This window comes from Centropristis striata, chromosome 21 (genome assembly GCF_030273125.1).
Source record: "Centropristis striata isolate RG_2023a ecotype Rhode Island chromosome 21, C.striata_1.0, whole genome shotgun sequence".
Taxonomy (NCBI): Eukaryota; Metazoa; Chordata; class Actinopteri; order Perciformes; family Serranidae; genus Centropristis; species Centropristis striata.
In genome coordinates this window covers 17835736-17842638 of record NC_081537.1, presented here as the reverse complement: position 1 = coordinate 17842638, position 6903 = coordinate 17835736, and positions in this window count along the sequence as shown.

Here is a 6903-nt window from a genome sequence, read left to right as displayed (position 1 = left end):
TTTGTTTCAGCCCTTGACATATATACGATATTGTGGCGTATTATTTAATGGGGCTTCACTTTTTGCCCAATTAGGCGCCAAGATGGTGTGTAAATGTAGCTTCTGCCCAGGGAGCAGTTTCCTCATAAATGCCAGAATGGCCATTATCAGAATTCTTTTGTGAATGAAAACAGACAGCTATAATATAGACTTCAGCCTTAATTGAAAGATTGTAAGAATGGCAGCGGTGCTACCTTTGAGTTTCCTCCTTAAATGTCAATATCTGAAGCAAAGACAATGGGACGCTTTTTTTCTTCTTCTTGTATCATTTTGGAGAGAAAATGTCAAGCTCAGTTTCATTTTCAAACATGGCTGCATCATTGCTCATGGCTCCTGAATTACCTAATATATTAATAGTGTGTGGATGGCAGGATCAGTGTAACTAATTGGCTGTTGAATGGCGTCAGACTGTAATCTTGTAGCTGTTATTTTTGATTCATGTGCACATGTTCAATTACAGAGGCTCATTACGACGACATGCTGATTACTGATACAGCACAAGACGTGATTTGTGAGAGCTGATGTGCTCGGGGGGTTGTGGAGCTCATCCACTGGTCAGATTTAGGACCCACATTTTTACTAATTGATGCCTTTTGCACTTTTTAAATAACTATTGTCATTGATATATTTATGTACATAATTGCTGTCTAATTTATTTGCATTTCTTAGTGAGTATCAGTGGTGGATTATAACTACATAAGTACATTTAGTCAAGTACTGTACTTAAGTGTACTTTACTTGAGTATTTCCACATATGGAACTTTATACGTCACTACAATTTAAAGGCAAATATCATACTTTTTACTCCACTATAATTAGCTGACAGCTTTAGTTACTTTTCAGGTCGAGATTTAACATAAAATGGATCAATTTAAAATTAGTACATGTTTACAAATGAAAACACACAGAAGTAGGTCAAAGTAAATGCTTTTTTGTATCGATCTGCTTCTCGGTCCACAGCATGTGGTATGAGAGTCTGTATGCCAGCTACATGGTAAACAGACAGCAATCCACTTAGTAGTATCCAAGAAGTAACTGTTCTGTAGGTATAATGCCTTCAACCCTATATAGGTTAAAGAAATGCATGACTCTTAGCTTTAAATCCATAATAATCTGTAGTTCGCTTTGAGGTAGATGTGCATCTCCAGATTCTTTGGTAAGAGTTAAGTAGTTAAAATCAGCCCTATCTTGAGGATAATATAATGCTGGTTACATAAATGCACCAAATATAATAATCCAAAATACATTATGGGATATAAATATAACAGTCTGAGTGAGTCCAAGTACTTTTTCTGTCGATACTTTAAGTACATTTTGATGCTAGTACTTTTGTACTTTCACTGAAGTAAGTTTTGAATGCAGGACTTTTACTAGTAATGGAAACATTCTGCCATGTGGTTTTAGTATTTTTACTTAAGTAAGGGATCTAAATACTTCTTCCACCACTGCTGAGTATATAAAACAAATCATAGCCTTGAGGCTTGTTGGAACTAATGTTATTCTGTCTCTGTTGTCTGTCAGTTAACGTACATTTCTATCTATGCATGCGTAATTCACTGTCTGTGTGTGTGCCCTCTCTGTGCATGCAAGATGCTTTGATACAATGATCATGTGCTAATATTGTTTTAAACTATGATTAAACTAAATAAATTTACTGCATCTGCTTGAACTTCCTCTGCCCTATTTAGAATAAGATTTTTATAATCACAAAAAGATATATTTTATGTTTTATTGTTTTGTTTCAAAAATCTGTGTCTCCAATAATATCTCTGCAAGTCCTATCAAGGCAGGAGTTTGTTTGAAAGTTTTGTTAACAGGTCAGGTCACAGATATGGTGTGCTAAGCAGAAAAGATAACTGTCTTCTCTGCTTGGTGACATGACGTGTCCACGTATGCAATAAACTGACAAATCAGCGGATCGAGGAGGCGACTTCTGGAGAGTTCTACCTTCATTCTTATTAAACCTCTGTTAGGATATAAAAAGGGCTCAGGGAAAGTAGGCTGCGTCCAACCTCCATGAACTGACCAGCCTACTGTGATGTCAGGGTTGTGTAGATTGAACCCAGAGACTCTGTAAACTGCAAATTTCTTGACGTATTGTAATAAAATGAAGTAAAACTTAGAACTTGGACATCTCCTGCTCATCCTTTCCCCATCAAACGATCGGCACAGAGAAATAGGTGATGACTTTGTGTTGGAGTCAGATAATTTAATTTTAAAGGTTTCCTCAATGCATTTCTTAACAGGCTACTAATATTTTATAACCTGTTCCTGCTGAGAACCTATCTTATTTTACTGCAATAGTTCTCTTTGTACTCCGCTCTATCAAGGCTTCCTACCTATTGAGGAAGAAGTTTCTAATTATTAAGATCTTAACACTGCCATTGCTTTGCTTTTGTCATTCTCACTTCAGGTAGAAGTCCAGCCTCAGTGGCCTTTAATTTCCCTCAGCCCCTAAGCAGGGAGGAGGGGAGTCTGGATGGACAGCTCTGCTCCCTCTCCAGTCGATAGCAGCCAGCAGGTAAGGCTCTGTCTCCGTCTGCAGCGTGGCAGACACTTATTAGTGGTAATGTACTCCCATCATCCATCTCCAGGTGGGCTTTCCGCCATTGATCTCAACGCCAAGGCTTGTCACTAGCTGCTCCTCGTGCAGTGAGAGCGCTGGTCGCCGCCAGCACTGGTTTTAGATGACCCTGCTTAATGTTCAGTCAATGGACTCGCTGCCTGTGTTAGAGCTGTGAGGTGACTTGCATAACAGGGTGAGAGGTTTTCCTCACTGTGCTCTTCAGTAGCTAAATTCAGCCTGGACAAACAATGTGAGGCACCAAGATTAATGAAATTTCAGACATTTATTACTTAATTACTATTGCAGTGCTCATTCAAAACATGCTTGTATAGAACAGGCTGATTACTTTGTTATTTTGGTATTGCTGCTTTCAGTTTTCTTGAGAACTGCTCATCCAAACAACTTCACACTCAACAATGCGCTTCAATTGCTCCTGAACAATACATCTGCCATGACGTATTTAGGTATTTACGTATGTTATGCATTCACAATTTTACCTCTAAAATTCACAATTCTACCTCTCACATTCACAATTGTATTTCTCACATTCACAATTTTGCCTCTTAAGTACAAAATTTTCCCTCTCACATTTACAATTTTCCCTCTCACATTCACAGCTTTACCTCTCAAATTCACAATTGTATCTCTCACATTCACAATTTCACCTCTTACATACACACTTTCTACCTCTCACATACACAATTTTAGAAGATATGAATTATTGTCTATACAGTCACTGATAAGAGTATATGCATCTTTTGCTAACAGCTAGGCTTTCTGGGACCAGGCTATATCTGGAAATGAAGTGCGGTGCTTCCAGAAGTTTTAATGCTTCAAATGTTAAGGCTGCTGCAGTCACACCTCTGGTCTCTCTTTCTTCATCTGCTCTTAAATGTTCTTTTGGAGAGCAAATGAGTGCTGCTTTTTCTACAATTATCTCTGGCATCTTGCTGCCGTGGCTCATCAAATACAGGCACACATTCCTGGAAATGTAAAAAATAATATTCCCACTGTTTACATCATGAGTAGTTGCTGTCAATATAACTTTCTAGTTGTAAAATTGAGTTGAATTGTGAGCATTATAAACCACTGTGAAGTGTTGTTTTTGTCTGTTAAGCCTTTCAGCACATCACTCCAACTGGACTTCCTGGATTGATTTCATGTCTAATTTGTATTTTATACAACATGCCCCCACCAATGCTGCTATTTTTGGTCTGAAACCCTGCTAAAATATTGATTAAGCAAAATATTGTAAAAGTAAAATGTGTGCATGTTGCTGTATTCTCATAAGAAGAGAGGCTCAGGAAGGGAAAGCCTGTGCTGATCTTGGTGAGGTTTGATGATGTGACTGCATGAGATTGTCATTGTGAAGAGATCTGCCAGTCAATCTGTGCTCCAACCCTCACATGAGCTTTGTGTAGTGACAGAAACTGATATTAGAGATGTAAGTGGCTGAAATGTGTTGCTGATTCTTTGAATTGAAAGGAGCAGGTTGAGGTGGCTCAGGAATCTGATCAGGATGCCTCTTTGACACTTCACTGTGGAGGTCTTCTGAGCATGTTTGAGTGGGAGGTGACCCTGGTGCAATCCAGGACACACAGGATTGATTACATATCACACTTGGTCTGAAAAGGCCTTGAATCCCCTGAGAAGATGCTGGAGGTTGCTGCAACTGCAACCGAATAAACAGAATAGTGTTGCATGCCTGATGGTGCATAAAACTGCAGGCTGGTAAAAAAAAAAATAGTTCAATCAACAGAGACAATGATCAGCAGCATCATGTAAGTGGATACTGTAGTTTTGTGCTTGTTTCCACTAACACACTGAACTGTTTGTTTAATATGAGTCTGCATGATTTATTTTCAGCCCAATTTGTAGTCCAGATTTAATTGGACCAGCTCATGGAAGCTTGACTAAATGTTTAATGTTTTTTGGGCACTTGGATCGACCTGGTTCAGTGGTTTAACCAATGGAGAATTAAATTTGGGTCTCTCCCCGAAGACCTTATCAGATGCCAGTGAAAACGAGGCCATCTGTTGGGAGTGTGTTAGTTAAGTGGCCATGCTGCAAACAGACAACCCTATGCAAATGAGTCCAGTTGTTTCTCCAATTAGAGTTGTAGTTGAGGCTGATCATCGTGGTTAGAGTTTACTTGAGAGCTGTGTTAGCTTGGCAGTATGTTTAAGAACAGGAATTAAAGTGAGTAAATGTGTTCTTATATGAATGATATTCTAGTTCGGGACGTGGCATGACCTTAATTATTGTAAAAACAGTTTAACTCCTGAGGTGACATACACATTGAGGACATAAACAAAACTTTCCCAGCATTAGACACATAATAAACTTTGATTTAGTGTAGTTTTTGTCTAATATTTTATTTTCAAATATATTTATTGTGAAGTATTATTCACAGGGGTATCTGAACAGGGTGATATTTATTATTATTATTATTATTATTATTATTATTATTATTATTATTATTATTATTATTATTATTATTATTATTAATAATAATAATAATAATGCATTTTGTTTGTAACACACTTTACATTTTAATCAAAATTTCAAAGTTTTTGCATTTTTTCTTAATAAACATAAAATATAAAAACATACATAAAGATAAATAAGATATCAAAACATGACAAAATCATATGATTGAGCCACCCAAAAAAAACAGTAGGGCCATAAATAATAAATAAAAAAAATAATAACAATGGCAAACAACAGAATTGAGAAAAAAAGTAAAATAAAAAAGTACAAAGTAAATAAATAATATTAAAAACAACAACAACAACAGCAACAAAAAACACAAATATAACTGTATAAACATCATACCAGCTATAGTTATTCTACCTATGTTATGTAATATTTTGAATGAATTTGATTTTGGGTAAATATCAGGTATTTGCATAACCAATCAAACAGAGTGAAAATACCAAAGAACTTACTGCTGTTGTACCATTTTAGTGAGATATTCATGTCAAGCAAGCAACATCTATATCTGACTTGCAACTCAAAATCTATATGTTGCTACAGAAGCATAGGTGTGTTATGAGAGGGGGCTCCTGGGCACAAACAGAAATGCCTGGGCACGGACACGTAGTTATAGGACTTTTGGACTCAAAGTACAAATCAGTTTGTTGCAGATAACTTGTGTTATATTGTACAAGCAGCTTGAAGTTGTTACCTGAATCCTAAATGCATACTTTGTTGTTATTCCAACCAGGGTTAGATTGTATATGGCACTACTAATAATGTGAAACTCAGAACATTAACTGTGAGCTGTAACCCTTCAAATCATACAAATAAACACCCCAAACAAAAACACAACATGTGATTTTTACTGCAATAGCCACATTTTATCTGAAACCATTCAACCAAACCTATTTGTGAATAAGTATTATAAAAATTAGCTCGACGTGGCATCACTTTAAACAGACAAACACTGATGCTATTGGATAGTTTGAGGTTCATTTTATTTCTGGAATTGAATATCAGTTTTTGCTACACAACAGTTTTATAACAGCAGTGTCTTCTACCAACAAAATATTTATTCTAGCCTAAAAAAATAAATAAGCCTTTTTGTTTTCTTTTTCATAAGTTTTCACGAGACATTCATTGAATTAAATCACTTCATGAAACACTATATGTACTATATGTCCATGTCTGTAACACATTAATTGTCATTCACAGAAATGTTATCATTGATTCATCAGGCCACATTAATACTATGCTGTGGTTCAGATAGATGTAACAGCCTGATTTAAATTTAATTTTTTAAATGATTAAGACGAAGGGAAAACCCTGGATAACACATGACAAATATTACATTCTCTTACATGTATCACTCAGATTAGACAAGTGGAAACAAATTAACATCAGAGGTAAAACATTTAACATTTATAGAATATTATCATCTGGCAGGAAAACAGTTTGCATCACTTTATTTTAAGGCGTTTTTGTTATTTACGTGTACCCTTTACCAGTTTTTTTTCCATCATATAAGCTTTCCAACATATAAAAATACAGTTAGTATGTAAGAATAAACATGCAACATGTGTTGCATAAAGTCTTTTGGGTTTTTTTTAAAATCATCTACATGGTTCACATTCACTTTGGCTGATGATTGGTAAATATATAAACATCTCTGGATACAGAACTTTTTTTTTTCACATTTTCACGGCTACAGACCACTGATTTGATTTACTGTAACATGAACCACCACAGATTAAAACAGGACATACACTTGTCGAAGAATCAAGTCACAGTTCACTCTGAATGGACATTTTTGACCCAAA